General features: G+C 46.3%; 1 protein-coding gene across 1 annotated transcript in view; it reads right to left on the bottom strand.

The window, feature by feature from the left end:
• Kif26b (kinesin family member 26B) overlaps positions 1-21,068 on the bottom strand; it is a 541,264-nt gene that overhangs the window by 355,074 nt on the left and 165,122 nt on the right. The window lies entirely within an intron of this gene.

Below are 21,068 nucleotides of genomic sequence, written 5' to 3'. Positions count from 1 at the left end.
AATGGAATCACTTATGTCAACTGTGGCAAAATAAAGGTGGGAGGCCCTCAGAGGACGGGGCTGTTTCCTCATGTAGGATAATAAAAACTATCATACGAGACTCTGCAAGAACACAAAGAGTACTTCCCTGAGAACATCTGCCCAGAAACTGCCAATTCAACTCACACTGCTGTCGCCTGCAATACTGATCCTTGAAGCCAATGATAATTGTTTCATAAACAGCTTATGTACCCTTCCTCGTTTTACCTTTAAATACCCTTGCCTTCCTTTGTCTCTTGGAATATGCCTATGACCAATTATAGCCTGCACAATCCAGGTGGTGATATTCTGCTCAATCCCAGATAAATTCGATCCCCCCCCCCAAGAGTCATCCATCTTCTCTGCTATTTTAGGTTGACAGGATGATGGTGGGAAATAGCAATGTAGAGCATACACCAAAATTAACAGTCAGGGGCGAGGGAGAAAGCCGTCACAGTAGGAGAGGACTTCAGGGAGAAGACAGAAATGTCAAGGCAAGAGGACCTTTCAGCAAAGAGGCCAGGAGCCCTGGGAATTTCTCTGACAATGGAATGTACATTCCATACTAAGACACTGTGAGCAGTTGTGAGGTGCAGAGGGGATGAGGATTGGCCTAGTCACTGGCTTCCTGTGACAAGAAGCACAAGCAGGGATAAAAGGCTTGCTGTGCTGAGTTCTGATGAGTCCCAGACAACTGTCAGCGAGGCTAAGAGGCGGCAGGAGGGAGGAAAGGAGTCCACGGCAGGAGTGAGCTCGGAGCACCATGTCCACCCCAGCTGAAGGCAGGGTGGAAGCAGGATCAGGATGACATGCTCCTAGCCTCCTTTCTTATTGTAAAAATAGCAAAACCAAGGCAACTGTCTTTTCCCTTGAGTCCACAGCCAACAAATGACATTCAAATATGTGTCAATGGTCACAGGCTGACTGAGCATGAAAGCCCAAGAGAGCAAGAACTTTCCTTCACTGTTCACAACAATATACCAGCACCGTTTCCGTGTGTAAAGATACGAGACGGTCCATCTCCTCTAGAGTTAGCTTGCAGAGCACCAGGGTGAGAGGTGGGTTGGAGGAAGGCATAGGGAGCAAATCCGGGCTAGGTGTGTGTGGGGGGGGGGGCAGTGAAAGGCAGAAATTCCTGCTTCTTAGCTGTTTTTTTTTTGTTTGTTTTTATTTAACACAGGCAGATATGAAGAAAACAGCTTTAAGTTAAAAATGGGAGTTGGAGGCTGAGGTGGTGGCTTAGTACAGTGTTTGCCCTGCAAGCATGAAGACTTGAATTGAGTCTCCAGAACCCACATTAAAACATGCTGAGCATGATAGCAACCTTTTTTTTTTTTTTTAATCCAGCACTGGGAGGCAGAGAAAAGTAGACCCCTGAGGTTCACTGGCTCAATTAGGAAAGTTCCAGGCCAGTGAGAGACTGTCTCCAAGAAACATTGGCAGAGTTTCCGAGGAATAACACCAGAGGTGGCTCTTTGGCCTACATATGCGTGCAACAAAAGTTCATGCTGACTTGTACACACACGTACGCACACACACACACACACACACACGCATGCACGCACATGTGTACACACAGAAACATGTGAGTTGGCAAAGGATATGTCCAAGTTGTTGCCACTCAGAGAACCTCGAGGCTGCAGTTATGCAACCTGTCTGGATCCTGGCATTTCTCACATGTCTGTACATGAAACCAGGAGCTGCCTGGTGGAGGGCAGGTGTCAGCAGGAATGGCAATGCCAGAGCCAACTCAGAGCCAAGGAGTACGGCTATGTATTCTAGAATCACTGAAGTGCGCAAGGACTGTGGAGTCACCCAAGTGCCAGAGTGACTGGCCCGTTCCGAGCACAGGACAGCCCACCATCCATGGGCTTACACGCGATATTAATACCTATGAACTGTGTTTAACTGAAAGTGGGATTGTCTTTTTCCACTCAGTTCTATAAGAACTGCAGTGAGAGCAGAAGGGACGATGGCAGGAAAGATGGCAGAGGAGGAGGCAGTGAGAGCAGGGAGGAAGTATGTCAGTAGTTTGGGCCAGGGCAGGGTCAGAGTCTCTCTTATCCCCCAAGTACATCCAGAGACTACTCTGAGGAAACCCTTGGTGCCCCTGTGTAGTAGTTTGAATAGATGACCCCCAATATATTCAGTGTTTGATTAGTTTGTAGTTTACATCTGCAACCACCTGGCTGGAGGCGGAGTCCCTGGGCGGATCTTAAGGTGTCGTGGTGGGTTTGAGATTTCAATCTATAAACATGCAAAGTGTGCCTAGCTGGAGTTCCTGAAGTGTGCTGTACTGTGCTGTGTGGGGTTTTTGGCTTTTGGCTTGTGCTTCTCTCTCTCCACTTGGACCTGTGAAGGCAGGCCAGCTTCTTCTGCCATTTAGAACGTCCCCTGGATCTGTAAGCTTCAACAAATATCCCTTCCTCCATAACTGTGCCTGGTCTGGAAGTTCATCTCAGCGAACCTGCAGCTGTCTGCTGCACCCTGTATTCCTGCTTACAGACTAAGTGAGCACATGTGTAGCTTTTGAGTCTCATTTTATTTTTAATCACTGTTTGCCTTGGCAGCGGGGATAGCAGAACAAAGGCTTTTTTGTTTGTTTGGGGTCTTCCACCACCTGAGCACAAGCCACACCTTTGCCACTTCTCCACAGGTAAATTATAACTCAACATCTTATGCCCAAACGTCTATTGTACTTGAGACTTTTCTGGCCTGTCAAAAGTGCCAAGCCCTGACAGGAGCCGTCACATGGGCTCCCACCAGCACAAATAAATCATCGGTTATGAGGAAAGAATCTGTTTAAGTGTCAATTATGACGGTGACAATGCCTTGTTACCTAAAACCTACGGCTAAAGGGAAAAACAGTGAAGGTCACGAACGTAGCAGAAACTCTGAAAATTATCTGCATTTCCACACTTCATTGCACGGATTTGGAAACAGCTCTTTAAGCAGAGGCAAAAACAGAGACTATTTCTCAAGAAAGAAAGAAAAAGACAAACAGATCCGATGAAAGGTTTAATATTGTAAAGTCTTCTTTATGTACCAAAAGCTTTAACCATCGCCAGTTGTAAATCTCAGGTGATCCTGTTTAAAATGTATTAACTGTCCTTAGAGCACAACACCCAAGTAACTGATATACTCAAGATACCAAAGGAAGCTATCTTTCAACTTCAGTCATAAACAGACTGAGAGTGGAGGCAGGCACCTGGAACATCTCTTTTGGATTGAAAGAAACCATTAAATCTAAACCCTTTATCTCTGATTGCTGTTCTCCAAGTCCTACTTCAAGTTGGCACCTCCTTCCTGTTCCATCCTTTTTGACTTCCCCACCTCCTCCTGCTTAGCTGTAAGTAATCCCTTCCCGGGGTGCTGCAAGAGTACAGGGCTGATCTTGAAAATGGCCAGGATGGGGCTGGAGAGATGGCTTAGCGGTTAAGCGCTTGCCTGTGAAGCCTAAGGACCCCGGTTCGAGGCTCGGTTCCCCAGGTCCCACGTTAGCCAGATGCACAAGGGGGTGCACGCGTCTGGAGTTCGTTTGCAGAGGCTGGAAGCCCTGGCGCGCCCATTCTCTCTCTCTCCCTCTATCTGTCTTTCTCTCTGTGTCTGTCGCTCTCAAATAAATAAATAAAAATTTTTTTAAAAAATGGCCAGATGGTGAGAATCTGGAGTAATCACTGCCTCTAGGCCCAAGTCCTTGGGGAAAAACAGTAAGAAGGGAAAAAGATAGTATTCGTTTGAGAAGAAAGACTGAAGCAAAAAACTAAAGATTATTGATTGGTCCACCAATAGGGGAGAACCCTATTCTTTCCACATTCGTATTGTGCCTCCCTCAGAGTTCTATCCATCTGTGTTCTTTCCCCATTTATATTGCCCTCTCTTGCTATAATCCACACCCTGAACACTTAAATTACACAAAATTTTTTATTTTTAGCATGCTATGGAGTAGTGTGACACAAGACATAGCCCAGTGCTTATACAACAACATCATTTTTACAAAAGTAAGTCCATATGTGTGTGTGTGTGTGTGTGTGTGTGTGTGAGGAGGCCGGATGTGGTGGCGCACGCCTCTAATCCCAGCACTCCAGAGGCTGAGGTAGGAGGATCACTGAGAGTTCAAGGCCACCCTGAAACTACAGAGTGAATTCCAGGTCAGCCTGAGCTACAGCCAGACCCATCTCAAACAACAAACAACAATGACAAAAACAAAAAAAAAAAAACACAGAAGATCATCTACGTTTCTTGGGATCCCTGGATATGGAAAACCATCTAAATTATTTTGATGCCTTTTAGTCTTTCATTTTACCATTTTGGTGTAATGGTCTCGAAAGGAAAAAACACAGAAGGCAGGAAGCTGAAACCTCATTGCATATGTGAAAGTCCTCAACAGTCAGTGGTGTGTTCTCCTACACACCCACACACCCACACACCCACACACACACACACACACAATCCACCTTTAGCATCACTGACCAACAAGCGCTCAGAGCTAAATGCTGGTAACCAAACTGTATCAAAGCTTGGAGATATTTTCTCCTTGGCCACCTGGTATGGTCTCCCAAGCACAAACTCTTCTTCATCATGCATTATTATAAACAAAGGATTAATTTCAGTTCAGTTTGTAAGCAGGGAACTTGAAAACCAAGAACCAACGTGGAAAAATAAAATTCACTATCACCTTGGCAAAGTATCTTGTTAATGTGACACTGGAGCGTCAAGTAATGAAAGGTTTAGGTGCTCAGGCACTAAGAGCTGTGTGCCTCCCTCAGAGCTCCGCCCCACCTCATGGTCCACCCTGCCCATCCACCAGTTGGGCAATCTACGATGTCAGTAGGATGCACCAAAACGAACGATTTGGTCAGTGCATGTGTATCAGTATCACTCTGAACTTCACTAAGATGGCAATTATGGTGTTGATAAAAACTTTAAAATGGGCTGGAGAGATGGCTTAGCGGCTAAGCGCTTGCCTGTGAAGCCTAAGGACCCTGGTTCGAGGCTCGGTTCCCCAGGTACCACCTTAGCCAGATGCACAAGGGGGCGCACGCGTCTGGTGTTCGTTTGCAGAGACTGGAAGCCCTGGTGCGCCCATTCTCTCTCTCTCCCTCTATCTGTCTTTCTCTCTGTGTCTGTCGCTCTCAAATAAATAAATAAAATATTTTTAAAAAACTTAAAAATAATAATAAGTAAAATGAAAAACTGAACAAGTCTTTGTTCCCCTGCATGCTCCTGAGAGTTCACCTTCCCAGGAAGCTGCATTTTTGAAACCTTAGCTTTCTTTTTTTGCATGTATGCATGTGTGCATGTGTGTAGCCCAGAGGACAGTTTGGGGATCTCTCTTCAGGTATGCCATCCACCTCTTTTTGAGACAAGGTCCCTCATTAGCCTGGAGATCACCAATTAGGTTAGACTATCTGGCCAGTGATCGCCAGGAATCCACCTGTTTCCACATCCTCAGCACTGAGATTTAAAAAGCATGCCACAATGTCGGGCATTTTATGTGGTTACTGGGGACAGAACTCAGGTGTTCATGCTTATGAGGCAAGCATAGAACTTTTACTATTAAAGTTCTCAGGAATTATTTAAAAAATGACCTGGAGCAGGGTGTGGTAGCACATGCCTTTAATCCCAGCACTGGGAGGCAGAGGTAGGAGGATGGCCGCAAGTTCGAGGCCACCCTGAGACCCCATAGTGAATTCCAGGTCAGCCTAGGTTAGAGTGAGACCCTACCTTGAAAAAAAAAGACCTGAAAAAACTTTCTCTCTATGAGTCAGGGGTATCTGACATTATAGACCTAGCACTGAAGCACCCTTAAAATGATGCTCACTTAGGGCTGGAGAGATGGCTTAGCGGTTAAGCGCTTGCCTGTGAAGCCTAAGGACCCCGGTTCGAGGCTCGGTTTCCCAGGTCCCACGTTAGCCAGATGCACAAGGGGGCGCACGTGTCTGGAGTTCGTTTGCAGAGGCTGGAAGCCCTGGCGCGCCCATTCTCTCTCTCTCCCTCTATCTGTCTTTCTCTCTGTGTCTGTCGCTCTCAAATAAATAAATAAATGAACAAAAAAATATTTTAAAAAAATGATGCTCACTTAACTTTGAGGCATTCAGAGCCTTTAGGCATTCACAGCCTTTAGTGTATATATTTGGTATATACTCAGCTACACAGATGAACACTCCCAAGGCACTAGGATTGGAAAGGAAAGATAGACTCTGCTATAGTTTCATCCAAAATATCTTCCCCACAAGTCCATGTGTCAAAGACTTGGTCCCCCAGCCTTCACTTTTGGTAAGAAGTAGAACAAGGAGATGGCATCGTATGGAAGGTCTAGGTCATTGGAGATGTGGCCTTGAGGGGGACTGTGGAACCTCAGGCCCTTCCTCCCTCTCTTCTGTTCCCCAGTCATGTTGTGGGACACGTGCTCCCACCATGATGTATGGCTTCACAACAGGTCTGAAAGCAGCATGGCCAACAGACGGCAGATTGCAGCTGCCAGAATTGTGAGCTGCAATAAACCTCACCTCTTTTGAAGTTGACTATCGCATGCATTTGGTACAGTAATGTTAAGCTCACTGTTGGAATAAAATAAATGGATGAAAGAGATGCAGCTGGCTTTGTCTATCCTACCTCCTAAGTGTCTTTCAAATACAATTCCTACAAGCACTGCTGCACCCACTCGAGATCAAGGACACCATTTCCCTCACATTGACGACCACAACAAATCTTGCTGATGCATGGCAATTAGAGCGGAGTTTAGGGACTCTGAAATTTCCCCTGCTTTGCCTCAAATCCTTCCTGTGCCAGCATGCTCTCTGTGGTGTGGCCCCGGCCATCTTACCTTCCCTTGCCCCGTTCTTACTCACTGAATGCACCCCAGCCTTTATACACACCCTGCCCTTCCCCTTCAGATCTGGCCTGAAGCATTACGTCATCAGAGAAGTTTCCTCACCCTCAGACTGCGTCAGCCCCTCGATATACCCTACGACCAACACATTCTGTTGGTATAGATACCACAACTATGGCTATATAATTAACTTTATGACCAGCTGATGAATGGCTCTTATCTTCATTAGAATATACACTCTATCGGGACCTTTCCTGTTTTATTTCTGTTTTCTCGAGGCCTACTGAGATGCTGTACAGGTTGTAGAGCCACAATGATTCTTACCTAGAATCCTCAATATAGCTCATGTGAATGACTGTCCAAATGAAGGCTCGTTTGCATGGGCCCATTTAGGACAAAGATGTAGGGATGGATGGAAGCTACAGAAAGGCAGGAATGGTGTGATTTACACTTCAGTGTGCACTCAGCTACAGCCTTTTGTCATTCTCTCTGCCCCCCCCATAAGAATGACAAAAAGAGACGGTCCCTCACACCTTGTAGCTGGACAGGAAGACAAAGGAACTCTCCCAAGGTCCAGAAAGGTTGGTCACACCTGCAGTGTAACGTCAGCATACAGCCTAGTTCCTTGGGCCCTGATATTCCGGACACTGGCCCCTTGGAGGAGAAATTCCACCTACCAGATAAACTCAGAGGACCTGGGGCTGTTCAGTAAGTCCTATGGCACACACGCACCCACTGGCAAATCTCAACAGAGTAAGTGTGGGTCTTGGTATAGTTCTAACATAGCATTCCTCAAAATGAACCAATTTTCTTGTATTAAAAAAAAAAAACAAAAACAAGGTGACCATATGTGCTGGTTTGAGTCAGATGTCACCATAAGCTCATGTATTTTGAACGCATGGTCTCCAGCTGATGGCAATTTGGGAGCTGGAGCCTTGCTGGAGCAGCTGTGTTGCTGTAGGCAGGCTTAGGAATGTTATCATCAGTTCGCCCTCGCCGGAGCTCAGCTCATTCTCTTGCTACTATTTTCTACCTTCTGTGGCAGAGGTGACCTCCAGCCTCTGCTCATGCCATGCTTCCCTCTACCATCACAAAACTTCTCCTCAAGACTGTAAACCAAAATAAATCCTTTCCTCCTATCATCTGCTTTTGGTCAGATGTTTGGTCCCAGCAACAAGAAGGTAACTACAACACCATACATAACTTGATCAATTTACTAAAAACCACTGAATTATACACTTTAAAATGTAAATTTAATGGCAAAGGAACAATATGTCAACAATAAAATAGCATTTTCTTCCCCACCCCAAATGCAAGTCATGTTTTAGTGCTTAGTTTAATGATAATAGACGTATTTTACCCGCATTAGTCAATAATCTCAGAAGCCTACTTCCTATAATGAGTTTTGCCTCTCGTTCTTTGAAAATTAATATAGTGATGTATTAGGTTAGCTAGGCTGAGGAAGGAATACTAGGAAGTCAGAACAAGTGTGATCTTACACAAATGTGGTATTGGCCACATTAGTACAGAATAATAAGCTAACGTGGCCATCCTAGCTAAAGAAACAATCTCCAATGATGAGAAAAGTGCTAAAAATAACAAATTATAACCAATGACACACAATTTCTTACTTTTGTGGTCAACTCCCAGTGCCATTTAAATATCCTACAAGATGCTGGGTAGTCTGGGCTATATGTTCACTGAAACCCACAGAGATTCACACTGTAAACACTGGGTGAAATCCATGGGACTACCCTTGAAGAATTACTGCACAGGTCCTCCCAGATCCCTGGACCCAAAGGTAGCGAGACTGGAGGAGATAAACTATCTCTCAAACTTCATTCAAGCCACAGCTGAATCCACAGAGGAATGGGGAGATGCTGCTTCCATGCTGAACCTGATAATTAGCACCAGGATGTAGGAGACACTGAGGAAACTCCTACCAAAGCAGAGATCCAGAGGCTCCTGAGAGCTCATCACTGAAGTAGACGTAAAGCTCACCCACCGCAGCTCAGGGAATTTTGTGGAAGAGGGGGAGGAAAGATGGTAAGAGCTACAGGTTGAGACATCAGGCCAAGAGGCATTCCCTTCCTCAAAAGAATTAACTGACTACTAGTCCCACAAGGCATAAACCACAACCCATGGGGAACACCTACAACCCCAGTGAGGGGCACACAGTGGCGCATGTGTCTGGTGTTCATGCACAGCAACAAAAATCCCAGTGCACCTACGCCATCTTGCACTTACTCTCTCTCTCCCTCCCTCCCTCCTTCCTCCTTGCAAATAAATAAAAAGAAAATTTAAAGTTTAAAAAGGTACTTAAATATTTAAGATTCTGAGGAAATCTTCCTAAACCGTAAGCGGTGGCCTCATCTTATAAAATTATAAAATATATTTCAAGCTTTCCACATTTCCAGGTTCATCACGCCACATGACATAATTTCCAAAGACAAAGTGCCAAAGGCCATGTTTCCTAAAGCAAGCACTTCCAAATGGCTATCCTTTGAGGACTCATGTCTGCTCTTTGTCTCCCCTCTTCCTGTGAAGCTATTCCCTGTCACTTCATTGGTTTCATCTCTGTGGTCCATTCTCTCTCTAATGTTCCACTTCTGACCCGCTCTGGGCCAGCCAAGAACAGTACCTACAGTACAGCCAGCTGTGAAGGACGACAAACTCCTCTCACGAGTCAACAAACACAGGCAGGACATTTGTCAGCTGGATGAAGCACTCGATGGCCTTCTGTGCTGTGTTCTGATACCTCATTGTAATACTTGTGGTTGTTCCATAAAAGACTTGTGTGCAAGAGGCTCCTTTGTGTGTGTATGTATATATGCACACGTAGTCGTTTAACTATGCATTCAGTAAATATTGAGTTCCTGTGTGCCAATCACTTAGAACACATCAGTGAGCACAACATGAGAGAACAGGTCACAAGCCAACCCAGCGCCTCCCCCCATGCCATGCACACACACAATCAGCCATAATGGAGCTGACAACTCCACGGGAGACGCTGTACAACTTAACAAGTCTACAAGTCCTCTTTCCCCTACAGGAGAATCATTACATGCAGTTTGCTCTTAACGAAGCTCAAGCACATGCGTGCACACGTGCACGCAAACGCACACAGACACACACAGGGACACACAAAGTACTTCCAGATCACCAAGTTAAATGACTAAAGGATCTTTCATTACAAAACTTCTAAACCTGCCCTCTTCCCCATCACACACACACACACACACTCACTTCTATTTGATAAATCAGAGCGCCCACTCACTTCCAGGTTTTCTGTGCTTCTCATTTCCTGCCCCCTTCCTTGACACACTGGCCCCCAGGGGAGCAGAGGCAGGGGAGAAACCAGCTGGGCAGATGGGCTTGGGGGTTGCAAGTGGTCCGTTTGCGCGCCTGGATCATTTAAAACTGCTTATTCAACTGTTAATGAGGCCATAAATCCCTGTGATTTGGGAGGTGAACCCAAAATCCTAGCCTGGGCTTCAGTTTCATTTTAAAAATGGACTAATTAACAAAGTGCCAGTCTTTCCAGTTTAATGAAGTTGGATTTGCAGTCCCTGAGCTCCAAGGAAGGAAAAGATAAGGACTCATAAGCTATCAGCAGCATTCAGGTGAGAAAAGCCCCAAAGTGCAAAGATCTGGAGGGTGAACGGGAAAAATAAATAAATAAGAAACAACGGAGGCCCATGACTCTCAGAGACTCTCAGGAAGCACTGGGACGCGAAGCACTGTTTCAGGGGGAACGCCTCCGTGCCAGCCCTCTGATGGCGATCTGTGAAGAGGCAACCCAGAATCTTCCCTGAGCCCGATCAAGCATGGAAGGCCAGACTAGACGCACACGCACTGTCTTCCTCCTGCCCCGGTCTCTATGGTGGTCCCCTGGGAAGTCCTCCTGATGACCCATCTGCCCTGAGCTCTTCTGCTGTGGAAACAGTGGTGGGTTCGGCCTCCAGACAGCATCCTGCAGCATGAAACCCAAGAGCCCGAGCTGGGACAGGCATCACTCCGCAGGATCTTCCTTTCCCTTCAGGAAACAGTGGGAAGGAAGATAATTCCATCCTCATTTCCCAAGCTTCTCCCATCCTGCTCCAACTACCTCTCGTTTTGCAATTTCACCCATTCTACTGACGCTAATTCCTCTGGCTAAGATCAACCTCCTTTCATTCTGTTGGGTGCACGGATGCATGTGTGCACATATAGTGGTGTGTGTGTGTGTGTGTGTGTGTGTGTGTGTAGAGTCCTAGACAAGATGTGGGGGCATGATGGAGAAAGGGGGAATGGCAAACCTGGGGAGAACACAGCAAAGCCACACCGAGGAAGGAGAAACCCCCGAACTGTGATTGACTCAAGGGGAACACCAGGTGACCCACCTCGCCTGTGCTGCGTCACCCGGCCTGGAGTCTCCCCAAGAATGCCTTCACTGTGAGTATGGAAGGGGGGGGGAGGATGGGGGGGGCAGCAGAATCAAGCCATAAGTCAAGCAGTAAGTGAACAGAATAAAAGCAAGGACACCTCACTACTCATGAGATGTTACTTGGCAGAGACAAACACAGAGCAAATGCTCAGCAAATGCCACGAGTAGGAAAAATAATATATATTGAGACTCAGAAAACGACACCCCAAAAGTGAAGGCCTCAGGAGCAAAGCTCCTCTCTGAACTTTTCCTGTCTTCTTGTCTCTCACATTCTCCCGCAAAGCAATCCATGGGAATTAGAATTCCTCTCCCCCAAAGTGGGACCAGAACCTCCTTCTGCAAAGCCATCCATAAACCTACAAATATGCCTGCAGCTTCTCCTGCCTCCTCTCTCTACAGGAAACCCAGTGGCCTATCTTGTTGGACTGTAGGCCCTTGGACCTTCATGCCACACAGGGCTCCTGCTCCAGACCTACAAGGGAGAAACGCTGTAGCTGAGGGACCCAGAAGATCCTGGACAGGCCTTTCTGCATTGCTATTAATTCATGCCCTATATGTCTAATCCTATTTCTCAACACAGCTTCAGGGAACCCAAGCATAGAGTGAATGGCTCATCCAGGGAGCTGGCGTCTTCAGCCTGAAGGCTGCCATTGAAGTCAAGCTAGCTCAATTAACCGGCTGTACTTTTTCTCTCATTAACTTGTCCTGTTATGGGAGTATATTAGGTAGTTTACTTCTGGCTACGACCAAAATACCTGACAAAAAGCAGCTTAAGGAAGGATGGCTTCATGTCACTTTACCGTCCAAGGGGATACAGTCCATGAGGACAGGGAAGACACAGCAGCAGGAAGCTGGTTGGTGACAATGCATCCACAGCTCAGACGCAGAGGGCACACCAGGAAGTGAGACCAGGTCATAAAGCCTCAAGGCCCCAGTGGCCCACTTTCTACAGCAAAGCTCTACCTCTTAAAGGTTCCACAGTCTTCCCAAACACTCCCACCCCTACTGGGAACCAAGAGTTCCAATGCATGAGCCTGTAGGAGGCATTTTCTATTCAAACCATAAGGTCTTTCATGGAGGAAAGGGGTGCTCCCTTCTACAAAGTCATTTCTGCTTCTTGATTGTTCCTGACTCTTTGCTTGCTTGGCTTCCATATTCCTCTTTGGAAAGACAGACCTGATCCTCTGCTGCTCCTCCAGGGAACCCTGGCCTGACCCCTTCCTGTCCCATAGGGCTTCTCACCTATGTGTTACACAAGGAGGGGCTAGCTGGAGGAGTTTCACTCTTTGCATCCCGGGCAGTAAAAACCCCAGCTGGCCATGTTTTAAAAACAAAGGGGAAAAGAAGCCAATTACCCTGTTGTTAATCAAGCAAGCTCAAAGGACTGGACAGCCTGAGTTCAAACCAAGAAATAAGACTGCAGGACATTCTTGGATAGCAAGAGTGAGCAAGACCAGTCGAGTTAGTAGGTTAGCTATGAGATGGCTGGAAACACCTCTATGGGTGTTTTTGAAAGCTAATTTGAAAGAATACCCAAAGGAATTTCCACTTTCTCTGCAAAACAGATACACAGGGGCTAGAGAGATGGCTTAGCGGTGCTTGCCTGTGAAGCTTAAGGACCCCGGTTCGAGGCTCAATTCCCCAGGACCCACGTTAGCCAGATGCACAAGGGGGCGCATGTGTCTGGAGTTTGTTTGCAGTGGCTGGAGGCCCTGGCGCGCCCATTTTTTTCACTCTCTCTCTGCCTCTTTCTCTCTCTGTCTGTCACTCTCAAATAAATAAATAAAAATAAATAAATAAATAAATAAATAAATAAATAAATAAAAATTTAAAAGTAGACACACTGATGACCCCGGCACACACAGATCGGATACCACCAGCTCCATATGCATTGCCTCCTATACTTCATTATTCAGGTAACAGGAGAGCCTGAACTTTTCTGCTCCCCACTAGACCCCAAATAAATTCCCCATCCAATAAATACTATGGGGCAATCTTTAAAAAAGACTTTTGAGTAGTTAGATGTTAAGAATATAAGGATAAAACATAGAGATTTCCAATTGTGTGCAGGCATTAAAATATATATATATATATATAAAATGTAACAATTCAGTCATTTGAACTATACAGTTCAACAATATTAAGTTCATTCTCACCATTGTGCAACCATCACCATATCATCCGTCCCCAGAATTTTTTCATCCTCCCAAACTGAAATCCTATATTCGTTCAGCACTAACTCTTCATTCTTCCCTCCTCGAAACTCCTGATAGCCACCATTCTATGTTCTGTCCCTCTGGACTTGCCTTCTCTAACCACCTCATATAAGTGGAATCATTATATTTGTTCTTTTGGTGTTTGACTTATTACACTGAGAATAAGGTCTTCTTGGTTCATCTCTGTGTTAGGAGCTCAGTCTCCTTAAAGTTGGATAACATTCCACTACCTGGGCCATGGTTTGCTTGTTCACCCATCCACTGGGAGTATGAATCAGTGGTATGTGTTAGGTAGGGACAGGCTCCCCAAATGGAGTCACCCAGGACAGCAGGATGGCGACAGAGACTTCTCCACATTCCTCAAGAAACCACCCAGCCATTATCTTTTCCTTGCCTAACAATGCCTCCCCACACACACCTTTTTTTTTTTTTTTTTTTTTTTTCATTTTTTGGAGTTGTGTCTCACTCTAGCCCAGGCTGACCTGGAATTCACTATGTAGTCTTAGGGTGGCCTTGAACTCATGGCAATCCTCCTACCTCTGCTTCTCAAGTGCTGAGATTAAAGGTATGCACCACCACGCCCGGCTATACCCCCTTATTTTCTAAGTCACCTGGTCACTGTTCTGGTCTCACACCCTACCTATTTGGAATGGCTAACGTAAAGAACAAAGGAGTTCTTTTTCCTTCCTCACCTTCAACCAACTGAAGAGCCCTGCAAAGCCCTCTATCTGGAAACTCAGGTTGGCCGTGCTCCACTCTTGAAAGCTAGTCCTGGTCACTTGTGCTTTTCCCCAATAAAAGCTTTCATCTTTGCCTCAGAGTGGTCTGCGTGGTCTTGGTCACTCCCGAAACGTACAGTATGGAACTTGCCTGGAATGAATAGAACCCTAGGTTCCACCCCGGGACCACGTACACACAAAGAAAAGAACTCTCTGCCATATTTTATGCATTATTTTATTACTTCATTTTACATAACAATAGAATACAATGAATACTACACTTGGGTTGTTTTCCTATTTTGCCTGTTATGAATAACATTGCTGTGAATAAGGATTTACTACTGTCTTCAGGAGTTCCAGTATTATATTAATTCAGCCATCATGTTGCTTCCTGCCTTCCTCGTACACGCTGGCTTCTTATTTTCCACCAGTTCTCTGATTACTGCTGACCTGCAAATCCTTTAGGCCCATGTGATGCTTTCCAGTTGGCATCCTCCCTTGTGTTTTTCCTTCACTTGGTTGGATTTGGTTTGGATAAGCCCACAATGAAAACACACAGCATCTCCAGAAGAGCCCACTGACAAGTCCACTCTACACACCTCTCCAGACTTGCCTCTCACTCCTGCCATCAACATTCAAGGCAGCCCCCGGGCAGAGGAGAGGTGGCATGATAAAACAAAGGCCACAGACGCAGCCCAAAGAATCAGGAAATGAAGAGCCATGAACAAAAGCCAAGTCACTATGCTGGAGCCAGCAAACCAGCCAGCCTGCCTCACAAGCTTATGCAATCAGGGACTCTCCTGAGAGACATGGTCACCAGTGTGATGCCTAGGTGCCTTTGACCTCCAGGAGACAGGCGATGTGATGCTAGCACCGTGGGTTGGAGGAGCATGCAGAAGGGAAGGTAGGAGAAGAATGGAAGAGGCTGAGACGAATCAGAGAAAGGACAGTTGGACCAGACAAAAGGTCTTTGAGTAAAGAATTTACTTGGGCAAAAATAAAGGAGTAAAAAGAAGTGTTCACGTCTGATTTTCAGAATCTATGATATTCAAATAGCAAGTCTAGATGTGAGAGGCCTGTACATTCAAGAATAGAAAGAGGCCCTACTCTAACCTGAAATGTTACACTTGCCCTTTACTGACCTGACCCTTGAGAGATAGGTGGGGTTATGCCACTTCTAATCTTCTTCCTAAATGAGCCTACTATGGAGAAAGCTTATCTACAGTTTATATACAAGCACCAATCCTTATCTTTAGAAGAAGATTCTCTGGCAGTTTGACCCAATTCATATACTTACCACATTGCCTCGTGTGCACTTTAAACACAAAATTTCATTACAAAAAAAAAAAAAAATCCTGAGGCTGGAGAGATGGCTCATTGGTTAAGGTACTTCCTTACAAAGCCTGATGGTCTGGGTTCAATTTCCCAGTACCTATATAGAGCCAGATGCTCAAAGGAGCAAATGCATCCGGAGTATATTTGTAGTGTCAAGAGACCCTGGCGTTCCTATGTGCATCCTCCCCTTTCCTTGCAAATAAATAAAAATGTATGTTTTAATCCTGTATTTTTCACTGTAAAAGTATACCTCATCTTGGGTTGGAGAGTATTGCTCAGTGGTATAAAGCTTGCTTGGCATGAATGAGGCCCTAGGTTCTACCCCAAAACCACATATCCACAAACAAAAGTCTAACATATTTTATTACTACATATTACATAACAATAGTACACAATGAATACCCCACAGTGGGTATCTATTTCTCCATTACCCATATCTATGGTTTTATTGACATAAAAGCTCACAGCTAACCAAGGCTCATGAGAAATAAAGTCTTACCTTTGTAACCATCAATCAAGGGGACAGATCAAGCAGGCTTCCTGAAAATACTGTCTATCTGTCTCTCTCTCTCTTTTTAAGGTATGGTCTCACTCTAGCCCAGGCTGACCTGGAATTCACTATGTAGTCTCAGGGTGGCCTTGAACTCATGGTGATTCTCCTACCTCTGCCTCCCAAGTGCTGGGGTTAAAGGCATGTTGCCACCACACCGGCTCTGTCTCTTATATTATCACAAATGAGTCTGCCAGGGGTGATGCAACGTTTTAGCAAATATGGTTCCCTCAAATTTCCCTCATCAATTTTTTTTTTTTTTTGCTATGATTTGGATCAGTGATGTCCCCAAAAGACCATGTGATAAAAGCCTTGCCTTCTGTTTGGTATTATGAGCCATGGGTGGTGTTAGAATCTTAAGAGGTGGGGATTGGTGGATGAAAGTTGGGTCCTTATGAGTGTGCCCTTGAAGAGGCTATTGGGGGTCTGGCCACTCCCCTTTCTTTGCTTCTGGGAGCCCTGAGGTGAACAGGCCTCCCCTACACACAGGAGCTTCCACCATGATGTACTGGGTGTACCCAACGCAATAGGGCCAGGCAGCCACAGATAAAACCTTTGAACGCATGGGCAGCAATAAACATTTAAATTGTTATCCTAGGCACTACACAAAAGTTAATGTGTCTATATTTTCTGTTAGTCTTGGCTAATGGGGGAGTACCTTAACCTTTTCATGTTCTGATTTCAATATTAAGAATGAGTCTGAGGGCTGGAGACATGGCTTACCAGTTAAGACACTTGTCTGCAAAGCCTAAGGACACAGGTTCAATTCCCCAGGACCTATATAAGCCAGATGCACAAGGTGGCACATGCATCTGGAGTTTGTTTGCAGTGGCTGGAGGCCCTGACATGCCCATTCTCTCTCTCTCTCTCTGCCTCTTTCTCTCTCACTCGCTCTCAAATAAATAAATAATTTTTTTTTAAAGAATGAATCTGACAGCTGTTACGCTTCTCAGCTTGTTTCTCCTAGCTTCCAAGATGGCTTGTAAGATCCTTGCCATGTCTTTGGGGAATTCAATAACTGGGCACAGTGATTCGCACCCTGGTGTTTACAACATCCTTCTGAAGCATCTTCCTGCTGAACACCAGCACACCATGGTCAGGGTTTCTGGTCACCTGGGTGTGATCTACAGCTGGCTTCCCGAGAATCTCTCTAACTGTCCCCCACTTCTTTACTCCAGTCCTCCCTGCCTTTGCTGGAGTCCCTCCGCCTCCTCCGTGAGCACATCTTCCGTTTGAAATCATTGAGGGAAAGAGTGAGTAAATCGGACCTCGTTCCACACTGGCACCTTCCCATACACCCAGCACCAGTTGTCCCCACTGCTCACCTCCACAGCACCACGTGCCCACCTGCCACAAGCCTTGTGCCAGCCCTCCTGCCCAGCGCTGTGTGCCCGGGATGGTGGTATGCATGTATGTGCGTGGGAAGGAGAGTTTCACATGGAGACACACTGTGGCTTATCTGCACTCCACATAAGGGATCCTGACCGTGAGAAGATGGCCTCCTCTCACTCCTGGCTCCCCTTCTCGGGACACCCCAGGTGGGCCTGTGCTCAAAGAGAGGAAAATTCTACCTGGAGCCTCAGGACTAGAGTGGATGGTGCCCACTCCAAAACTACCATACAAACAATTACAGTGAAATCGTTTTCGGGCTCATGGCTGGCATACTTGCCACCCCGTGGATGAATATCTGATGCCCGCGGTGGTTTCATCTGCTGACTTGCATGGTACATGAGAAAGGGCTGGGAGGCTGCGATGGGCAGGTGGCGGAGGAGGAGAGTGGCCCGGGAGAGGAGGCCAGGGAGAGATGCTAACATGGCCCGCCGCCTAAGCTTCCCTGTGGAAGGAGGAGCAGGGGAAGAGCTGGGCTGCATTCCAATGTGCGGAAGGTCTGGCTGGAGTTCTGGCCTCTCCCCGGGTGCAGCTCGTTTCCGAGCCTCGCCTGCGTGGCTCCAATTGACCAGGAGTCGGTGGAGTGAGTGAGGAGCGTCAGAACCGCAGGCGAGAATGACAGCGTTATTGCAAGCCTTTCTGCCCTTCCCATTCATGCCCAAGTCCTGACTGTGTCCCTCCAACGGGTGTTAGTGACAGGTGGCGGCTGACGGCCCTGAAAAGCAGCTACTTCAGTAAGACCTGCGAGCAGGATGAGATCCAGTCCTGAGATGAAGCCAGTGGAAAAAATTCAGTTCCCCACTGAGAAGCACACCACTGGACAAACGTCTCCAGGGGTACTACCTCCCATCCTGCTCCCCCCCTCCAGAAATGGTAAGCCTACACAAATGGCTGCACTGTTACTACTTTCAGAGCCTGCGAATTCAATCATGCCCAGATGCCCTCATTTCCATTCACAGTTTACTGCCTTTCGCACAGAACTACAAAACGACAGAAATTTAGAGAAAATTGTTCTCTAATAGATTATATTAATCAGAACACACGGCGCAGCCCAGAATGGGCATGGGAAGACGGAGCTACAATGGAGATGCTGCCCCGCCGCCAGGAGGAGTTGATACTTCGTCATTGCTCTGTTCCCTGTCTTCACAGATCCCAAGGAGAGGCAAGTGCACTTGTCAAAACCCTGGTGCCCACCTTGCTGCAACCAAGCCCATCCTTCTCATAAGCAAGGCCCTGTCTGTGTGAAGACCAGATGTTACAACCAATGAGTGATATGCCCTTTCATGTTCAAGGGGGCTAGATCTTTGGATGCCAGGGAAGGGGAGGGCTAGATTCATGGACTTTTCTAGAGGGACCCTCTCGTCAGGCAGCAGTCACCAAGCAGCTGGGCGATCTCGACACTGCACATCCACACCACAGAAAGCACATAATGAAGGCCAGCCTTGCAGACAGCATATAGCAGCATTCAATCCAGATCATGCTCGACTATCCAGGGAACGAACAGAAAAGGAAGCCTTACCAAGTAAAATTACAAATACCAATGCTCATTACCCTGGCCTATATTAGAGGTTTAAGTTCACGACTTAAAATAAATAGAAAGGAAAGAAAGAGTTCAGTGGTAAAGCGCTTCCCTAGTATACACAAGCCTTCAGGATTTGATAGCAGCACTGGAAACAAGTAACAATAACCAAAGAGGGAAGGAAGGAAGGAAGGAAGGAAGGAAGGAAGGAAGGAAGGAAGGAAGGAAGGAGGGAGGGAGGGAGGGAGGGAGGGAGGGAGGGAGGGAGGGAGGGAGGGAGGGAGGGAAGGAAAAAAGAAGGAAGGAAGGGAGAGAAGGAGAGAGGGGTGAATGAGAGCTACAAAAGACCCCTAGTCCTAACGTAATTCCTTATTTATGTTTTTACCTTATTTTTTTTCGAGGTAGGGTCTCACTCTAGCTCAGGCTGACCTGGAATTCACTGCATAATCTCAGGGTGGCCTCAAACTCACAGCAATCCTCCTACCTCTGCCTCCCAAGGGCTGGGATTAAAGGTGTGCGCGCCACCATGCCTGGCTTTCTTATTTTTTTTTTTCAACTGTCAAACCTGAGTCACACGCCTACATGAGTAGCTGACTCCTCCATGATAACATGCTCCAAATGGCACAGGAGTGAGCAACCAGGTCCTCTGTCCTGTGTCCTCAGGCTGAGCCCCTCCCTTCACCCTCCTCAGCTAAATATAGCCTTGTCAGCAGAGTCACTCACACAGAGACCCCTGCCCGCCATCACCTGCCACCTCCCTTACAGGCCCTGACAGGGTCAGATAGTCTCCTCACTGTCACTTTCCCTTTAGCCCGGTGAGGTGTGTATTGATACATCTAAGATAAAGACATTTCTTCAATGTCATGTAAGACCGTAACTGTTTCCCGGAAGTCCCAATTTGGGAACTTAGTTGGTAAGTCTCATTTTACCATTGGCAATGTTACCTTAGAAACTATGGATGTTCTCTCTTTTTTTTTTTTTTTTACACTGGCTTAAAGTCCTAAGGCACAGGAAAACACAATTAATGGAAAAAAATAGCTTCAAACATGTTGACGTTCTGCCGTTGCCTTAAAAGACATCAGCAACTAGATGCCTCCATGGTCAATGCTATAGGTCAGTGGTTCTCAATTCTTCCAGGCCCTCTGTGATCCTGGTGGGCCAGAATCATATTATGCCTGCCACCTAGGAAATGTTCAACCCAGGTGAACTGTCACCATGGTGAAAACAGCACCCTGTCTTGGGATACAGTCTGGGGAGTTGAGCTTCAAGGTCAACTGAAGGTCAACTGCTGTATCCTCTGCAAGTGTTGATTTCTCGCGCTGGCCCCCATAGCTAGAAAAGGATGAAAATGAAACTCAGGGAGAAAATGGGTAAGAAAAGCAAGCAAGACAACCTATGTAATGACCAGATGAAATAATGAAGGCTTGCCTATACTTTTCCTGCAAGCTCTGATCGCCAATATTCACACCACCATGTAACAGAAGGCTGTTGGACTCAAATCTGTTTAATATAACATAAAGCATGAAAGGTGAGAGGAAGTCAGAAATAGGAGGGTCCTGCCCAGAGACAGAAGCACAGAACCCCTCACTTCCCGGGACCTTCCAAGTCGAGTGACCCCAGCAACATGGGCTCAGGGTCATCTATGTTCCGCTTCTAAAAGACACCCCTCTCCAAAAACGATACAAGGCTTCAGGTCTCAGAAAACGTGGTTTCTGCCGCTGGTCCTGATACCACCATGACCATGACAATGGTTTCACTTCAGACTGTAAGGAGTGGGGACAGAAGGGAGAGAGGTGAAAGCAATGACGTACAAAGAGAAGATCCCACAAATTACTTGGTCTCCTAAAGCCTGGTGACCCGCAAGAGGAGAAACTGGACTGGGAATGGCCAAAGGTGACTTCAAAGTCACCTTACAGTGCTATGATAGTTTGTAATTATGGACAAATCCATGCATCTTTTTTTTTTTTTTTTTGCATCAGGAATATAATTTGGAAGCTTGTGAATCCCTTCTAAATCCACAGCAACCAAAAGGTTGTCCTCCTGAATTCAAGCGTGTGCCCT

This window comes from Jaculus jaculus, chromosome 1 (genome assembly GCF_020740685.1).
Source record: "Jaculus jaculus isolate mJacJac1 chromosome 1, mJacJac1.mat.Y.cur, whole genome shotgun sequence".
Taxonomy (NCBI): Eukaryota; Metazoa; Chordata; class Mammalia; order Rodentia; family Dipodidae; genus Jaculus; species Jaculus jaculus.
The sequence above is the reverse complement of the archived record's forward strand: the minus strand, read 5'-3'. Positions and strand labels throughout refer to the sequence as shown.